At 41.0% G+C, this 18321-nt stretch overlaps 1 gene segment (V, D, J or C); it reads right to left on the bottom strand.

Annotated features, from left to right (window-relative positions):
* Positions 1–935: 935 nt before the first annotated feature.
* Positions 936–17844, bottom strand: LOC308117904 (immunoglobulin kappa constant-like). The segment is given in 3 exons: positions 17788–17844; positions 2497–2578; positions 936–1441 (listed from the first exon to the last, which is right to left on the bottom strand).
* Between the last annotated feature and the right edge of the window lie 477 nt (positions 17845–18321).

Genomic DNA, 18321 nt, shown 5'->3' with positions numbered 1-18321 from the left:
TAAAAACAGTTTCTTATATGTTTATTACTTCAGTTATGAATCAAAATATCTAAACCTTTAATAAACAGCAGGTTTTATGACACAAATAGATATTGGTGACTCAGGACCCGCCAGCAGGCCTCGGGTGATGTCAGCGTATTCAAGCCCTCTGATTGGCTCGTCAGAGAGTTCACTCTCCAGCGCCAGCTGACTGCATCTGGAGCGAGCTGCATTAACAATATTATAGTTGTGTTTGTTTAATAGTGGTTTTGTACACCGACAATGGCTAAAGGAGAAGATAAAGAGATTTGGTTGCAGATTTATTGTCAAAACAATTTTCAAGTGGAACTTTTCCTAGAGGTCATTGAACGCACCGCAGGCCTCCAAGCACACAGAGGTCCGGTACAATTTACTTGTGCTCACTACAAGTTCCATGGCAGGATTCAGGATTATGTTATTCCCCATTATATTATTTTCAAACCACAAAAAACTTTGTCACCGTCCACGGCCCCCAGGAATTCTGGGAATAACAGCGGCTTTTTTTATGAAGCTGAAACAGAAGGAGACTTGAACTTTGATTCTTTTCATCCATAAAGGTTTTTATTCTGGCAGCATGAGTATCTATCTGTGATGCAAAGGCTTTTTATACAGCATCTCTACATGATGACCTGGTTTTTGTAGCCATAAAAAAGTGATTGAGGGGTGGATTGACTCAGACCAGCACTAGTGAAGGCCAAGGTCTGAAATGCAAGGCTGCCACTGTTGCAATCTAATCCAACCATTTATAGGACATGCAAATACGTTTCAACTTCCAGCTTTTATTGAAAGATATAAATAAGGATGTGAGGATATAAACACTCTCATATAATATTTTTCCATTCATCCATCTTCTAAACCGCTTTGCCATGATTATTTTATTGCTGTAAAAAAGTCATGAAAGACCAAAGATTGAGGTGAAAACTGTCTTTATTTTGTCAAAGCTTGAAGAAAATGATGATGAAAGAAGATGAATATTGATGAAGTCAGTTTGCTTTGATGATAGAAGAAAGTGAAAGAGGGTGAATGACAGAGGTGAGATCAGTGTGAGAGTAAAAGCAGTGTGAGAGTCCCAGTGAGTCCGGTCAGGACTGGGAACACTGGTCTCTCCTCAGTGTCTCTCTGAGGGGAGTCTGGGAGCCCCGGGTGGCCTCACAGGTCACAGAGCCCACCTTCCTCCACTGGTCTGCAGGGAGCCTCAGGGTGCTGCTCCAGCTGTAGAGGCCGTCCTTCTGCAGCACCCCGGGGCTCCTGCTCTCCTCCCAGCTGCTGCTGCTGCTGCTGCTGCTGCTGCTGTCCTCCACCTTCCAGCTCAGACTCCAGTCTGAGGGGAAGCCCTCGTTGGCCAGGCACATGAGCGTGGCCTTCCCCTGCTGCAGCTCCTCTCTGGAGGGGGGCAGCACCGTCAGGGTGGGGCGGGTATCACCTAGGAGACACCAATCAAATTAGAGGACAGGGAGCACCCAGCTGTCAATCAACCAGCACACACCTGGACAGCTTTAGTGGGAGACAGCTGATTTGGTCCTGGAAGAAGTTGCTGTCAGAGGCTTTTTCTGCTCCAGCAGTCACTCACTCACACATTGTTTCACTTCCCTTTAAGAAGCCTCTCATGCACATCAGCACAGAGAGAATCATCCAACACTTTGACCTGAAATACCTCAAACTACACAGGAAGGAACACAAGCTGATGTCTCAACGTTTACTCTTCATTTGCATCAACGTTATCAGAAAGTTTACACTTTACAACTTATGACTGGAAACTTTAACATGAACTTCAAATCTAAATTAATATTTTCAATTATTTAGAGCAAAATGTGAAATAAACAGGAAATAAAGATAACTTCTTTGGAGGATTTGATAAATGTACAACATTTATCATCAGTATTTCTATTTTACTGTAAAATAACAATATTAATGATACATTTTAAAGTAAGAAGAGAAACAGAATTGGGAAACATTCTATAGAACCAAGAATAAATCCAGCTGTGATGAAGAGACACTCAATAAAACAAGAAGAATAAAACCTGCACACATTCCAACACAAACACATTTCAAACAGTGGACATGTCAACTAAAACTCAGCCCAAAGACAGACCAGTGCACCAGAAATGTCCCTAAATACACAGGTCAGTGTAAAAACAGCTTCAACATGAGACTGGTAGAGTTAAAACAGTGTGTTCCACAGCCATCAGGCTCTAACTGAGCACATTTAAAGACTGACAATATCTTTGGTTTTGTCATTTAATCCTTATGAGATTTTAATCCGGTGTAAATTTAAAACTAATAACTTTTCTCTGTGATCAAATTAAAGTGAAACAGAGCTGAGCTAAACTACATGAAATCAATGGAGATTAAAACTTGATCACTACAATAATTATTAAGAAAAAGAAACATCTTTCTAATCTCAAATCATTCAAAACAAGGTTTAATGTATGAATTTGAATTATTTAGTTGAAAGTATTAAAAGGAGAATAAACTTACTTCCAACATCCAGTCTGGTTCCTCCACCGAACGTGTACCACAGTGATACAAACTCATTGAGCCGCTGTACAAAAACCTCTGACTGTAGAGAGACGCCACTCTCTGATTCTGAAACCAACAAACTCACCAAAACAACTTTTACCACCTGATCCTAACGGAACACAAGAGAACAGTTCTTTCATCTGCAATGTCTACTTGAAATACATATATTTATAGAGATTGTTTTAAAGATTATTTTCTGTTTTTTCTATTGTGTCTATTGGAATTTATTCCTGAAGGGATTTAACAGCAAAAACAGTAAATTAAATTTGAAAACTACAGACACATCTTTAATTATTCTGTTTAATTCCTTAATATTCTCATGAAAGTTTGAATCCAGAGTGAAACTGAGAGATGAAAGTGATCCAGGTCCCTGTTGGAGTCAGTCAGAACATTTCCATAGAGCCACTTTGCATCAGCAGCACCATGCTCCAGTGCTCTGGGAGAGTTTATAGTCCTGACAGTTGAAGACTGGATGACTGACAGCCGTCCTTCATGACAACAGAAGACAGAGAAATCCTCCTCATCAGAAACACGAGTGTGATCTGCGTCCTCATCTGGACTCTCCTCTGCTGCTGCTTCACAGGTAAAGTCCAGAGAATCAAACTCCTCTCCTCTGTCAACATCCGTCCCTCTGAAATGAAGCCCACAAAACCATGAGGCTGCTTGATGTTTCTGTCTGTGTTTCCTCAGAGTCCAGAGGCCAGGTCACAGTGACTCAGCCTGCAGCAGTCAGCTCTGCTCTGGGAGCCTCCGTCACCATCACATGTAGGACCAGTCAGAATGTTTATGTTAATGGTGCTTATCACTGTTTAGCCTGGTACCAACAGAGAGATGGACAACCTCCTAAAAGGCTCATTTACTGGGCCAGCTCCAGAGATTCAGGTGCTCCAGGTCGTTTTACAGGCAGTGGATCAAACTCTGACTTCACTCTGACCATCAGTGGAGTTCAAGCTGAAGATGCTGCAGTTTATTACTGTCAGAGTTATCATTCCATCAACAGTCAGTGGGTGTTCACACAGTGAAAAACCGTCGTACAAAAACCTCCCTCAGTCAGACTGAACAGAAACTGACTGCTGCACACTGATACACTTCACTGAACACACACACACACACACACACACACACACACACACACACACACACACACACACACACACACACACACACACACACACACACACACACACACACATTAGAAATCTCTAACATAAACTGAACTAATGAATTTATTTATTGAGATCAGATGTTTCTTCACCAGAGGCGGTGGTGTTTCAACATGTAAATACTTGGTGGTGAGATTTTATTTCAGGTCTACTGAGCGCAGAGTTCAACACCACTTAATACCAAACTAAAGTTTGTGCAGAAATTTTGAGCTCCAACATCTTTATGACAACCATATACTGTAGGATCCCATCTTGTGAAAAGGTTTAACACGGGGAATAGCCTCTGATTAAATCATTTAATAAACTAAACTGTGTCTCGGTGGGGAGTTGAACACGGGCCTACTGATTGCAAGGAAAGAATTCCTCCACTAGACGAGCAGCATATTGATTTACAAGTGAGATTCTTACACAGATTTTATTATGACCTTACACTCACTTTACCTCCAGTTTCTCCTCTAAAGTCAGAGTTTTACATTTATACACCAGTAAATAATCAACCTCATTCATTTGGATTCTTAACTGTTAGCTCTCGCGGCGCATAAGCTGGCGTCACAACTCACTCTGGTTCTGTCAAGCAGTGCCTCCATTGACGCCAGCCAATCAGCTCTGAGCTTCTAAATCATCCTGGAGCAGGGCTTCGGGCTGCAAGCCCCACTCTCCATAAAGATCATGTGATCTGAATGAATGTACCACAGCCTGAGCATGAACACTTACATTTGACTGCATGAAATACAAACTGCATTGAGAGAGAGGAGCTGGTCCAACTCATGCAACCATCAGTGTGGATCAGGAGAAAACTCAGCCTGAAGCAGCAAGAGGAGACCAAGAACCAGGAAGTTCAATCCTCACACACAAATATGCAACTCAGGAGGAAGCTATATTCACAGAAAATAAAATACTATAGATGATCTTAAAGGATAAATAATGTACTTTACCTGCAGTTATTTTTCACTGGTTCATCAGGTGGTGCTCAGCTCCACCTGCCCCTAATGACCAACTGCTCCTGACCAGAGGTCATAATAATAATGTCCTGGGGAATTGCACCCCAGGAAATCCTATCTAAGGTCTTTTACTACATAAGGTAGTACTACATACTACATAAGGTCAAACAGGTCCAAAAATACCACGAGACAAGACCATTTCCAAATTAATTAAAAAATATTTTTGATTAAATTAATAGATAAAAAGAAATAGAACTGAATAAGGTCACACACCAGTCAAACATGTTCACACTAAAATGAGCAACTGGACAAGAAAGAGGGTGAGGTCAGGGCCGGAGCTCAGCATGCGGCAGGGCAACCGAATGAGACGGGAATCCTCAACTGAATCACCTGTGACACTGCAAATACTCACAGAATCATAGTAAGAGGGAGACGACTGTGAAGACTGCACCACCACTACGGAGGAAACTGCTGCAGTCAACCTACACCACCTGGAGACGAAGAAAACACAGGTTAATAATCTCCCTAAATTTCTTTATTTGTTCCAACACATTCAAATCTTTATAAGAAAATCTTTTTTTCGACAGTTACATCATACAATACTATTGGTCATGCAATATTAATAAGCTCTGTCATTGGCTGGACAATGAAGCCGACACAGATCCTTCATGGGCTCAAATAGAACGGCGATCTTCAAGGTTCTCTCTCCAGTCCCTCCTCACTTCTCGTCTCCCTGTTAACATTCATAACATCTAACAGAACCCTGTTGTCAAGAATTCTTTGAAAATCTGGCTGCAGTTCCGTAAATATTAAAGCTTGAATAACCCCTCAATTTAAGAACTGATTGTTAAAAACCATCTATTTCCGCCCTCCCTATAACATCCTGCATTTTAAATCTGGCAAAACAAGGGCCTGGGGCCTCATTTATAAAACACTGCGTAGGATTCCTACTAAAAATGTTGGTGCGCTCTAAAGCTGAAAATGTTGTGCACCCAAACAAATTCAGATTGGTGAAACCGTGCGTACTGCACTTTCCTGTTATAGATCACAGTCCACCTGGAAGGTCCCACAGTTGATGTCCCGCCCTCAACACGTCCACTTTTAACCATAAATGGTCGATGCAAAGTGTCTCGTCAATATCTTTGCATCTCAATCGGCCCGTTGATCGCCGGCATTTGACGCTAAATCCTGAGAGAAAAGAAGAAGAAAAGGAATTTTACAGAGAGAGAAATAGTCATGGAGGAGGTGGAGGTCAGGAAAATTATATTAGTTGGTGGTCACCAGTGTTGCCACAGTTACCTTGCAAAAGTAATCAGATTACTGATTACTAGTCACTCGCCTAAAAAGTAATTTAGTTACTTCATTGATTACTTGTTTTTAAAAGGAACTAAATTGGATTACAAGTAACTTTTTAGTTACTTTCAACAGTTGCCGACACCGCCCCACGTCTCTAAATAAAAAGGACAACTGGTTTGGCCACAAAGTGAGTTCTGATCACTGCCTGGCCTCCTGCTGATCCAGATTTAACCTTTGACCTTCATTCTTTGTATTTATATCTGACTCATTTTGTAATGATCAGATTTTTACCATTACTGGTATTTATTGACCCAGTTGTAGTCTGTTGTTGACCTTTTAATTACCCCCCTTGAGGAGAAATTAAGTCTTTCATTGATTGATTGATTGAAAAAGAAAAAAATGACAAAAAGAGTTCAACATCTCTGCAGTTGTGTTCTTGTGGCAATAATATGGTTTAGTGTTGACATTTCTTAGTTTCCGTTGTTTCGTGTCACCTGAACGCACCGTTAGAGCGAGTTGGTCTGTGATTGGCTGAGAGTGGAGAAGGGGGCGGGTCAGGTCAGACTGCATGCGCTGCGTATGTCTGTGGCCGTTTCCCAATTCTTAGAGCGCCAGTGTGTACTCGCTTACGTCATGAGTAACTACTTGCAGCGTCCTCGGAAGTGCGGAAATACAAATTTACGAGGACGCATCGGCGTTAATGGAGAATTGGAACACGAGTACTTCATGACGCTGTGGCTGTCATGGCTGGATGATGGACCCTGAAGCTGAGGAGGAGGAGGAGGAGGAGGAGGAGGAGGAGGAGGAGGAACCTGTTTCCTCTCTGGTTCAGCAGGAAGGTGATTTGTACCTGATATTTTATATGATGATCTAAATTTTAGAACATTATTGTGAAATAGTACCTTTTCTGTCACATACATGCGGTGTATGTTACAGTGTATTGTACCGTGTATAGTACTGTGTTTAGTACCGTGTACAGTACTGTATAAAGTACAGTGTATAGTTCCGTGTATAGTACAGTGTTACTATTACTTCTACCTCCTATACAGCCTTTATTTTACTCTTCATCTCCTTGGAGTTCAGTAACAACAAAAGCAGCTGATCAGAAATGTCCTACTAATACAAACAATTATTTTACTGTTTTAATGAAGATCCTTGATGTTTATTAAATAATTAACCAGCTTTTCTTACCTGCTGCTTGTTGTCATCCTTCTGGTCATGTCATTAATATGTACTGTATTACATTTGTCTAATATACATCCTACAGTTAATCACTCCAATCATTAGCTGTAACAACTTCTCTTTAGAATAAATACATAAATGGTTTATACTGTGTGAGAGTAAATACATAAATACACACATGGCTTACACTATTGAGCAAAGAAAGATATCAAGCAGAAGATAAAGGAACATTTATTTAATAAACTTCAGCGGAACCTACAACAGTAAAAACACAAGTTAGAAACATTATGTACACAGAAAAATGACATTGTTTTTAAAAATTCTAAAGTTCTTTCTTTTATTTCCCAGGAACCCCTGCAGTGATACACAGGTCAATAATGTTCCTATCCTGGAACCTTTCTCTCCTGGAGGTGTCGTGACTCCAGCTTCAGGGTTTCCAGGAGCATCGTTATGTTGATACTGATGCTCCTGCTGGTCATCAGGTATTCTGCTGTACTGCTGATTGATGGTGTCACCTTCTAATTCTTCCTCCTGCTGGTCATCAGGTATTCTGCTGTACTGCTGATTGATGGTGTCACCTTCTAATTCTTCCTCCTGCTGGTCATCAGGCATTCTGCTGTACTGCTGATTGATGGTGTCACCTTCTAATTCTTCCTCCTGCTGGTCATCAGGTATTCTGCTGTACTGCTGATTGATGGTGTCACCTTCTAATTCTTCCTACTGCTGGTCATCAGGCATTCTACTGTACTGCTGGTTGATGGTGTCACCTTCTAATTCTTCCTCCTGCTGGGGCCGTTGATGGAGCCACGTTCTAATTCCTCCTCCTGCAGAGCCACAACACATCTGTTACCTAAACAACAAACCTTTCCCCTCTATCATAGTGGAGTTATTTGTCATACCACAGGAGGTTTATTGAAAGTTGAATTGTGTTCATTTTGTCGTTCTAAACCTCATATATTATAGACTCTTATTTAATGACACCGGTCACCTGATAAAGACCGACATGTCATCACAACTAGATGAAGCTCTGAGGAAGACTACAGATGCAGCTGAAACATGCCAGCAAGGTAGAATCTTTCCTGCATCTACCTGTTGTTAAAAAAGACTCTGTAATATATGAGGTTTATTGACGTGTACATTGGCAACTGGGGATCTGTGCAGGATGCTCTTGTCCTGCACAGATCCTCCATGTACCAGCAAGTACTGGTACCAGCTGGGTGATGGAGGAAGTACTGTATCTATCAGGTACTTTCTGCTGGGTGATGGAGGAAGTACTGTACCCATGCCTGCAGCACACAGTTGTTATTATATCACTGTACTGGCAACCTGCTTTATCTCAATATTCACAGTCATGAACACGAAGGAAATAATAAATTCTAATTCATGATTACATCAAAATATATCAAATGTTTTCCATGTGAATTTTTACTGACAGGCAGGTTGAAACCCAACAGACACCAGGTCAAACCTGCTGGTGCTCCATCTTTCTGAGAGCCTGGAGAGACGTCCTCTTGTTGCTGCCTGTCTGTGTGGCATCAGGTGACATCATGGAGGTGGTGGAGGAAGGTCCAGGAAGGGAGGAGGAGGAAAGTCCAGGGAGGAGGAAGAGGAAGTTCCAGGGATGATGATGGAGACGACCAAGTGACACTGAGGACGCCCAGAGGGACCTGGCAGGAAGTGATGTGCGAGCGAGACTGTCCAGCTGTCTGCTGCTGAAGAACGACCTGCAGGCCTCAGAGAGGAGAACCACATCTAGACAGGAAGCTCTCCTCATGTAGTCATGTTCTCTAGTCATGTGTAAATATATGTAGATAGATGGATAAAGACAGAGAGATCAACAGACTGTAAATTATTGTTTATGACTGTAAAATATACAACTGAACATTTCTCTGTTTCATTTGATAAACAATGTAATGTTGCTTTAAAGAAGAAATTGTCTGGGGTGAATTTCAACAATTATGAGGTCTATGAGGAGGACATAAAACAAAAAGAATGACACACTACCAATTCAGTAAGTTATTAACACATGTATGAATAAAATATATACATGTAATAATTCAAGCATCAAAAACAATCCTCACTCCCATCCTCATCTGGAGGAGTTCCTCTTCTCCACTGGACCAGGCTTCAGGTTCCTCAGTAGTCCTGGGTTCAAATAGTGCATGGTGTTAGTTTGAATCCACAGCATCCTCCAGTGCCAGTAGATTCTCCAGTAGAACCAGTAGAACCTCCAGTAGAACCAGTGGAACCAGTAGAACCTCCAGTATGATGGGTAGAAATCTTTAGTGCAATTGAGACAAAACACTATGGCCAGTAGAACCTTCACCTCTCAGTCAAGTTAAAAAGTTTTAAACATGATCTTTCCCCTCAGCAGCAAATATAAATGTAGATGAACACTGTTAGATTTACACTAAAACAATTATATCTCATGTTTAACCACAGTAGAGAACCACAGCCAGCCTCGTCTCAGTCTGGATCCACAATCTCCGAAAACCTCAGAACAAATGTTTAAGTAAGCGTGATCTTGAAATATCAACCTCATAACAACATTTTATAACAACTATAGTCTGGCCTAAAACACTCTTAAAACTACACTCTGTTAAACAATGACGCTAATATTTCAGATTTTTTACGCGCCGTTGTGTGTTTCCCCCTCTGCGATCTCCTCCGTCATCTCTTGCCAAATGCATTATGGGTAAATTGGCTTCCCAAGACTGAACAGGTCTGTTTCGATGAATCCTCGATAAAGTTGGCGGAGCGAGGATACATCCGGGTATTCCATGTGTACTCGGTGAGAAACGGCCTAAGAATAGAAACAGTACTTGGTCTCCCACTGATGACGTTTAACAGGTACACGAGAGCACAAGTATGGAGGAGTATGGGTATTGGAAAACGGCCTGTGTGTTTGGAGGAGAGAGAACGAGCGGCCGGTTCTGTTTAATGATAAAGCGGCTTTGCAGACAAGTTACTCGTCCTGCTGGACTCTACAATATTAATGCACAGTGACTTGGAGAAGTAACTTTAATCTGATTACTGGTTTGGAAATAACAACGCGTTAGATTACTTGTCTAACCAGCATCACTGGTGGTCATGGTAGTAGAGTCACTAATAAAAGTAAAAACAAGCGATTGGCAGCAAGTCGTCACTGCTGTAAACAGTGTGGCAGCCACAGAGAGATCAGTCACTGTAGAGGTGGAGAGGAAGAGTCTGATCTGAAGGTGGAGGCCAGAGGAGAGTGACCTCATGGGGGCAGCACCTGAGCACACTGCTGGACACCATAACAGCCCTCATGGTTGTGACGGCCAGCGTGTCTTTCTGGTGGAGACCACAGCGGACCGATAAAGTTCACTTTTATCTGTTGATTAAATGTATGAATGAAATACTTGAACAGGGACTTGTAAAAAGGCTCAGTGGACTTTGTGTTGTATCCTCAGTCACTGGAGAGTTGGAGGCGGAGGGTGACGTGGAGGTCGTCTGTCTCCAGCAGCAGAGCGTCCAGAGCGCATGGCGGTGCAGCGCATCCACAGTGCAGCTTCATGCACGACTGTCACCGTGCTATTTATATGCGTTCTTAGCAATGGGACCGGTTGTTAAACACCTTGTCACAATTGATAATCAGTCAGTTCTATCCACCGCTCTGGATCATTTGAAGATGAAAGTTTGTCATATGAACATTGTGCTGCTGATTCAGTAGTAATGGCTCATTAAAGGAACATCTATAACACTGAAGCTCGGCTGTTTATGATCACCTGGATCTATAAGTCTGACATTTGAAGACATTAAATGTATGAGATGAATCTGGCTTCAATTCTCCACCTCACAATCGGCGCCGCCAGTTTCCACCATCTCCAAAATGTGTGTGCGCAAGGTTCAAAGTTGCCGTACCGGTACGCACATTCTCCCGCAGAGCTTATTTTTTTAGATCACAAACTTTGCGTGGGAAGTGGCATACGCATCTTTCAGGACCTGTTTTGTCCGTCAGCAACCTTTATAAATGAGGCCCCTGATCTTTATAAAGAAACTATTTACTGATTTTATGGAGCTTTCAATCAGGCTTGAACTGCCTCACTCTCACTTCTTAATTTTTCTATTAACCAGGCACTTTGTCCAAACCACCTTCCTCCACTGCTCTACCCACCACCCGAGTCTCAGATTGACTCACTGCTCTCTCTTGACCCTTCACAGAAACGCTCCATCTAGGTGATCTACAACTCCATTGACTCCCTCAACTCCAACCAGATGACCAAACTGAAACAGACTTGGGAGGAGGAAATAAGAACGTCAATATCAGACAGCCGATGGGACCAACTTCATGTGCGAGTTCACTCATCCTCAATATGTGCTCGGCACGGGTTCTTTCAATGCAAGGTTCTCCTTAGAGTGCACTACAGAACTGCTGGACCGGCACAAATGTACCCAGGCACCAGTGGCAGTTGTAATAGATGTAAACAGTCACCTGTCAACCAAACACACATGCTCTGGTCCTGTTCAAATCTCACTGGCTTCTGGCAGCAGATTGTTGATCCCCTTGCTACAGTGCTTGAGATGGAGCTTTTCCCTGAACCTTGCACTGCACTGTTTGGGTCGCCCCCAATTACAACAGCTAATCTACCTGTGACAAAACGCTGCGTAATCGCCTGTCAACACTACTGGCCCCAGGCCTTGTTCAAATGGAAACATGCTCTCCTCCTACACACAACAACTGACTAAAGGAGGTCCTAAATCACATTAAACTTGAAAAGATTCCATTTTCACTCACAAACTCAAGTTCTGTTTTCAATGAAACCTGGCAACCCTTTATAAAACCCCTGTCCAATACTACTATGAACCAGGAACTAACGAAATGCCTCCCCTCCACTCCCCCGTCTATTTTCTGTAGGTCTCCTTCTGTTGTTTTCTTTACTTTATTCTCATACTTAACTATTTACGTCTTAGTTTTCCAATCCAATTCTGTTTTTCATTTAACTATTTGTGTTCCTTATGTAGTTGTGTCTCGAATGAAGTTTTAATTAAAGGGTGGGAAGGGACAACGGACAGTCATGGACTTTAGTTCAGCTGTAGAAGCAGATTGAGCTCAATTGATTCAATATTGATACTGTGATTATTTTTCTTTTCCCCATCATGCATTACGTTGAATGACCCTCTTACTTTTCAACCCATCTGTTTATACACATTTTTCTTTTGTTGTAAAAAGAAAAGTGAAAAAGCTAAAAAAAAAAAAAGATTTAAAAACAATAAATAAAAGACAGCAGGTCCAAGCAGCAATCTCCTGAGCTGGACCAAGACACCATCCGGCCGGGGAAATGAAGCAGGAGCAGAAAAAAAGAAAAACACAAACCAGAAGAAGACAAATGTTCTTCTCTCCTGCTGGTTCCTGTCAGGACTCTTGCTGTGGCATTATGAATCAGTGGAAGACTTTCAGCAGTTATTCAGACACCCTGATATTAGGGAGTTACAATAGTTACTCTGGAGGGAACAAATGTGTGGATTAGTTTCTCAGCTTCATTCTGAGTCAACATGTTCCTGATATTAGAAATATTAAGCAGGTGACAAAAGGCAGTCCTGCAGATTTGTTTAATGTGGAGCTGAAGGATCAGTCCTGGTCCAAAGTAACTCCAGGTTCCTCACAGTGGTACTGGAGGTCAAAGTAATACCATCCAGTGTTACTATATGTTCAGATCATTTCTCTCTCAGATGATTTGGGACAACTATAATAACCTGTGTTTAATCTGAGTTCAGAAGCAGAAAATGATCATTCATCCAGACTCTTGTGTCTCTAAGAGAAGCTTCTAGTTTGACAAGTTGATCAGTATCATCTGGTTTCATAGAGAAATCCATTGGTGGATCATCTGCATAGTAATGGAAGTTAATGGAGAGTTTTCTGATCATCCCTGCTCCCTCCTGCTCATCCTCTACATCCTCCTTCTTGGCAACATCATCAGTAAACATCATCTTCATTTCCACTGCTACGCCGACAACATACAGGTCTACATTTCAACCAAATCTGTCACCCCAACAACCTGCTCCACCCTCACCAACTGCCTCAGTGAAATAAAAACATGGATACAACATGAAACATGAACTAAAGTACGACAAATTGTACATGATAATCATGAGACCCAAATCCCTCACAAAACACATGGACAACTTCACCCTGACCACTGGAAACTCCACCCTGTCTCCGTCACCTCACACCTGTAATCTGAGAGTTATTCTCCACATCAAGCTCACCTTTGAACAACACATCAACCAGATCACTCGGACCGCCTTCTTTCACCTCAAAAACACGGCCCACCTTCACAACTCACTCTCCTCCTCTGCTGCTGAAACCCTCATCCACTCATTCATCACATCCTGAATCCACGACTGCAACAACATTCTCCTCGGCTCATCTTCAAAAGTCCTCAATAAACTTTGGTGTATCTAGAACTCTGCTGCTCGTCTGCTCACCCACTGCAACTCCTGTGAACACATCACCCCCGTCCTCCTGAACCTCCACTGGCTCCCTGTCCTCCAAAACATATCACTAACATCTCTGTCTGTCTGTCTGTCTGTCTCTCTCTCTCTCTCATCATTTTCTCCCCTTCTGTCCACATATGTCTTTGTTTCTCTCGGATATGACTGTGTTGAATTTGGTGAAATATAAATAAAGTTCAATTGAAGTAGAACATGGACCTTTCTGAATAATAACAGATGTTTTTTAATACTTATATTCTAATTCTGCTAAATCTTCAGACTAAATCAAAGCATCTCTAAAGGAGGAGATTTTATTTGTTTCAGGTGGAAATACGTCGTGCAAAGATGTACAATTTAAAGATTTCTATTGAGTTTCATTTTGAACTCAGAAGAATTTTAGGTTACTCACCAAATGAAAGTACCTGAAATATTACTCTACAGTTTTTCCTAATTGCTAAAACACAAAAGCCAATTCTCTAAACCAAATGACCAGTTTTCCAAACACATTTAATAAAAGTAGCCCCCATTTGCCAAAACCATAAACACATTTCACATGAAGACACAATTCACAAAACACAATCCTCCTTTTTTCACAAATCTAAACACATTTTGTCCTGCTAAAACACAAGTTGCAAAAAACTCTGCTCAAATTCTCAGATTAAAGCTCATTTGATGCAAAATGTTTGCCACAGTCAGCAAAATTTGAACACAATTAACACATCTGGCTTCATTCATTACAGTTTCTTTTTTGAAACTTTATTTTTATTTTATTTTTTCACAGGAATTAATAAGGTACAGAACCACTCTGTAAAGTCACACAGTTATGCATTTATACATCACAGTTATATTTCAATTATATATCACAGATAAAAACTACTGAACAACCTGAACAACAACAGTAACATTGGGGGAGGGGGGATCATGTGCATCACGAGTTACATCTGTATATTTCACAACATTCACAGGGAATAAAGTGTTCCAAGTTTAGGTTTAGTTGTCACCCCTATGTGTGAGGAACGTTTGCCATGGTGCCCAGAGAGCCTCACATATGTCCCTCTTCAGCCTTAAACTGTAGGTCATCTGTTCCATATGCTGTATATTTTTAACTATTTCGATCCACTGATTAAGGGTGGGTGGTTCCTTACAAAGCCAACGCCTTGTTATTGCCTTTTTGCTTGCAGCCATAAAAATCTGCAAAATGTATCTGACCTTTCTGGGTATTTCCAAATCTATCTTTCCCAGGTAGAAAGTCATAAAGGTAAATTCAAAATTGTTCCCCACAAAATGTGTAACTGTATTATGGATGTCATCCCAAAAGGGTCTAATAACTGGGCAGGCCCAAAATATATGTGTATGGTCTGCCATGTCGTTACCACATTCTCTCCAGCAGTTAGATTGTGCATTTGGCAGTCTAGATTTTTGTTTTGGGGTTATGAAAAACCTGATCAAGTTTTTCCATAAGAAATCTCTCCACCATTGTGAAGCTGAGGTTAAGATTTGAGTCCTGATCATATTCGTCCAATCCTCCTGACCGATGGATATTCCCGATTCCTTCTCCCATTTTTCCCTCACATAATTTGTTGAGTGGCCTCTGAGTTCATTTAAATATCCGTACAGTTCTCCAATAATCTTTTTGAACAATTTGGTTTTATAGGCCCTAATGAACATTTGTGTGATACCCGTCATATTTGTAGGTAAAGATCCCTTAATATTTTTCTTAAAATAATGTCTGAGTTGAAGGTACCTATAAAAATCCTGTCAGCTAAGATCATATTTCTCTGACATTGATTTAAAATCTGGGAATTCCAAATCATCGAGCAGAAGACATAATGTAGTAACTCCCTGTTGCTCCCACTGTTTGACTCCTCCGTCTTGAGTGGCCAGTCTAAATTCTGGGTCGTAAATAGGCCATATTAATACCCGGATTTCGTTCTGCATATTAAGTTGTTTTACTAAGCTGGCCCAGGTGTCAAGTGAAAATCTCGTCCATTGGCTCTGTGTATCATGTTGCTTAGCAACTCCAAGTGCCAGAATGTGCTCTCTAGCGCCACCTAGAAACACTAAAATGGCCACCACGGCCCGTAGGAATGTCATCTGGAGATCAAACCAAAACTCAATTGTTTGTCTCATCAGGACCTAAAAATCACCTGATACCCCAACCTAGATTCAACAGGAAGTTTGCAATTTTGCCTTCCAAAGTAAGATTTTCATCCAAAAAAGGCCCTCACGCAAATGCTATTACCTCTGAGGGAGAATAAATGTTATACCCTAAACACGCTCAAATGCTCACCAAATTTGGCACACTCATCAAGACTGGCGAAAAATATAGGAAAATGTAAACAATAACCCCCAGAGTGCCAAAATGTGCTCTCTAGTGCCACCTAGAAACACTAAAACGGCCACAATGTCGTAGAGAGATCAAACCAAAACTCAATTGTTGGTCTCATCAGGATCTAAAAATCACCTGATACCCCGGACCTAAATCCAACAGGAAGTCCGCCTTTCAGAACAAGATAAACGCTATCTCCTCTGAGGGCGAATATCGTATCGGCTCCAAAACACTATTAAACGACAGAGGAGACTCTCCTGCTCAATAATTCAGTTCAACTTTATCATTCGTCGAGCGGTTTCATGTTTATTAGCTGTCAAAGTTCCAAACACCAATTCCCCCCTCCTCCTCTCTCCTCCCTCCTCCTCCTCCCTCATCCTCCTCCTCTCATGCAAATACATGGGAAAACCAAAATGTCTCTTCAAAAACAGCCGTGACAGATCACTCTGAACAAGTGGCCACTGTGGCTAAACTATGACTGTGATAAACAAAACGAGCAGATCAGAAGCACGACAAGAACCTGCCGAGCAAGACGTTGTAACGCTTGTGGGGAAAATATCATAAAAAAATACCTTTTTGACAAGAGAGAACAATGCTGTCATTTTTTTGGTTCCAGCGATTTCAAGAGACATTTATAAATGAGTCAGATGGAACAAAATCGTGTGTCTGCATCCAACTGCGCCTCCTAATGTCTAAAGTTTACGTCTGTCTGCTTCCAAACCCACACAGACTGAAAGACAACACATTTTCCTCTCAAGAAATGATAATTTTATGAGTTTTTTTCCAAAATATGTGGATAAAATCCGTCCTCTCACCCACTGTGATGACATCACTAACTGCAGGTGGTCAGAACACTGTTGCTTCATTCACACCAGGATTACACAATACCAGGAAAGTCCTTGTTTATGAGCTAACCTGCTATCATGTGCTACATAAACAAGCTACCATGCTAATCTGTGGTTTGTGGATGAGCTAACATGTTATTGTGTGCTACAATAAGTCTGTTTGTTTCTCTTGTTTGTTATTTTTGCACATGTTCATAAATAAACAAATAAATAAATATTAAAAGACAAAACTCTTTGTATCAAAGTCATTACCCGTTGTGACATGTTTGTTTGTGTGAGACATCCTTTGATCTTTCGATTCCTTATGAGTTCACCTGAGAAATCAAAGATTGACTGAGAGATCCTGAATGCTCACTGACACTATTTACAAGGCTTTACCACTGCACCGCCTGTCCAGATCCTTTGGTACGTTTATTATTTAATGATTTACATCAATACTGTGAGCTGAATGAAAAAAGTACAACATTTATTGAACTTCCACGACTCAGAATTGCTAATGCATCATATAATCCTAAAGAAGACTAAAGATTATCAGTGTTTAACTACTGGTATTTATTTACCCGGTGACGTAGTTGTAGTCTGTTGTTGAACTATTTATCTATTCATCTATTTATTTATTTGCGCTGCTTTTTCTATGCAACCTTTTACGTAATTACCCCCCAGGGACAAATAATCTTTATTTGATTGATTGATTAAATTAAGTTGTAATATCTCTGCAGATGTGTTGTTGATGCAATGTTAAGGTTTAGTGGTGATGTTTGTTGGTTCCGATTCTTAACGCGATTCGTGACATGTTACCATCAACACTGGTACTGAACACACATGATGTAAGTTTTGGTTGGATTAAAATCAATTGTGACTTTATTACAGATCGCTGTGATCAGAAATCAGAGTAAAAAGTAACTGATTACTACGGTGGCCTGGAAGTGCAAAACGCTGCAAACTACAGAAAACACTTCCCAATTCAAAACACACTTCTTAAGTAAGAAAACACTTCCCAATTCAAAACACACTTCCTAATAGAGAAAACCACAGACATAATAAAGAGTAGACGCCTCGGCGACTGGGGAGGGACACGTCAACAGCGCCGCCATCTTGAACCGGTGGTGGTGGCGGCAGGGGTGAATGAACATCGACGATGGAAAGAGGTTTCCTAAATCTCTAAGTAGAATTATAAGTTGAATTTTAAACTGATTTCCAAACTGTTTGATTTTTTAAAAACGTCATACATGTAGCTACTTTGTTTAGTGAGTGTTAATGTGCAGTACACACTTTGTTTGTGTGTTAATGTGCAGTACACACTTTGTTTAGTGTGTGTTAAGGTGCAGTACACACTGTGTTTAGTGTGTTAATGTGCAGTATACACTTTGTTTAGTGTGTGTTGATGTGCAGTATACACTTTGTTTAGTGTGTGTTAATGTGCAGTACACACTTTGTTTACTGTGTTAATGTGCAGTACACACTTTGTTTACTGTTTGTTAATGTGCAGTACACACTTTGTTTACTGTGTTAATGTGTTGTACTGGGCTGTTATTCATGTGAAATTGATTGACAATGTTGTATAATTCCTC

The sequence above is a fragment of the Lipophrys pholis genome, assembly GCF_963383615.2.
Source record: "Lipophrys pholis genome assembly, chromosome: 12".
Classification (NCBI taxonomy): Eukaryota; Metazoa; Chordata; class Actinopteri; order Blenniiformes; family Blenniidae; genus Lipophrys; species Lipophrys pholis.
This window is presented reverse-complemented; position numbering and strand designations above follow the sequence as displayed.